Source organism: Penaeus monodon, chromosome 21 (genome assembly GCF_015228065.2).
Source record: "Penaeus monodon isolate SGIC_2016 chromosome 21, NSTDA_Pmon_1, whole genome shotgun sequence".
Taxonomy (NCBI): domain Eukaryota; kingdom Metazoa; phylum Arthropoda; class Malacostraca; order Decapoda; family Penaeidae; genus Penaeus; species Penaeus monodon.
Genome location: NC_051406.1, coordinates 8,677,301 through 8,679,361, shown reverse-complemented (window position 1 = coordinate 8,679,361; position 2,061 = coordinate 8,677,301). Strand labels below are relative to the sequence as shown.

Here is a 2,061-nt window from a genome sequence, read left to right as displayed (position 1 = left end):
AAATAATTTCATGTGCATTTACAATGAAAGTTATAATGTGGCTTCGTATTTTTAGATGTTAATCATGTAGCAACAGTGTGTTGGATGTGATGTTTGCTTGCTTGTGCAAAGTGTTACTGGTGTTGTAACAAGCAGCTGTGATGCTTGGCCTTAGAGCGATGAGCAGAGAAACTGTTGTAGACAAACATATCGTGTTGTAGCAGCACTACGGAACAATGTAAAATATGGTAAGTCTTCTGTTAATAAGTGGTAGGATAATGGCTTATAATACTGACTGAAGACAACGTGGTGATATGATGACTATACAGATGTACAATGTTGCTCTGTGTGCACATTTGATATAATATACCATCTGGATGATGAATCAGATAGTGCAGCGAACCTATATAAAATAAAAATAACTTGTGAAGAGAAAAAATATATATGTTATTCAATGAATGATAGGAATTATAGCTTTTGCATAATGAAAATCTTTAAAAGCAGCAAACATGATAACATGATGATATAAAATTACAAGACGCCATGATGATATAAAGTTACATTAAATCAGGATTATATAAAGTTACTTGATCCCATGAATATGTAGAATCACAAGACACCAGGATTATATAAAGTTAGTTAGTGTCTTTCTTTGACTAAGGAGGCGTGGCAGAGTTAGAGTGCAGTGTTCCTTTGAATGAGCCTCGGAATCTGGCGAGAGAATGAAGCTGGTATGGCCGTGGCAGGAAGATGTGGTGACGTGGTAGCGCCAGATCTTTTTTTCTCTTCTTCAACGCAGTAGTGCCAGAATGGATTGATGTGGTAGTGCCAGGGTGGTGTGGTGGTGTCAGGAGGGCCAGGACCTGACCCCAGGGACACAGCCGTCTGCCACAGAACGTTAGCACGGTCGACACGAACCACCAGAGTTCACATAGACAAGGAGTCAGGTCGAATCATGACGTCCACACATACTCTTGTCCATTACCCACGGCAGGTGAAAAGCTGTGCAGGTGTCCCCCAGTGCTAATGTTCTCCACTGGTGTGCTTTCACCTGCCCGCATCACCACCACCAAGCAGGTGTCGCTAGCTGCCTCTCACGGCTTCTTCAACTCCCCTCTCCCCCCTCCCCGTCTTCCACCCCCTTTGTCCCCCTCCAGTGTGGTCGTGGTCGCACCTGTAGACAGATACGCTTTTGAGATTTTCCTGCTTTACGAGTTTATATTTTTAAAATTCAGTTATACATCGTGTCTGCATCAGCATAGTTTTTTTTTCAGAATTTTTGCCAGGCTTTTCATTTTCTGCGCACGGATGCGGGGGCAAACCAGTTCTTGTTTGAACACATTAGCATACACTGCCGTAGGACATCCAACATGTCAATAAAAAAAATCACAACAACACGAGAAAAGATCATGATAAATTAATCAATATCAATATCAGACCCTGATCCTCTGTTCAGTGTCGATCTGTGCTGTGTGTAGCCTTTACTCAGTCCTCCGCTCGTGTGACCTTCCACGATCCTGTATGGTACATGTCTGCGTGTTTTCGTGGTGAAATATACACAACACATACACATATGTGTCTTGTAAAACCCAAACGTCAAACAAAACCTGCTCTGTGTCGGGGATGTTCACAACTTACACTGTATGGCTGTCTGTGATTGTAATGAAAGCGCCCCCTTTGTCATATCCCCTCCCCTGTGTGTCCTGCTTGAGTGTCGTCGACCTGATTAGCCCCCTGGGGGTCTAAGCTGCTCTCGTGGTCCCTGTGAATCATGGCGCTTCTGTGGCCCTGTTTGTGTCATACATTTGTAAGGCTATTGTCATTCCTTCGTGTTAGGCTTCCCCTCCCCCCTCGGAGCCCCGTGTGTGGGTGAGGCTCCAGGGGGATCATATTACTAGTTCTTGGTACTTCTGTATGTCCTACTAATTACATGTTCCATATGTGTATGAACACGCAGCCATCGCTATACAAATGGATACACATAACTTCGCATACACGCACACGGAAACACACATCTTTTGAAACATACAAGAAGCACATGTACAGGCAACGTTTACAGATCCTTTTTCTTTTCCTTTTTTT

At 43.5% G+C, this 2,061-nt stretch overlaps 1 protein-coding gene across 1 annotated transcript in view; it reads left to right on the top strand.

Annotated features, from left to right (window-relative positions):
- The window catches only part of LOC119586187 (glutamate-gated chloride channel-like), a gene marked incomplete at both ends in the record, with an annotated part of 81,629 nt that overhangs the window by 71,588 nt on the left and 7,980 nt on the right, over positions 1 to 2,061 (top strand).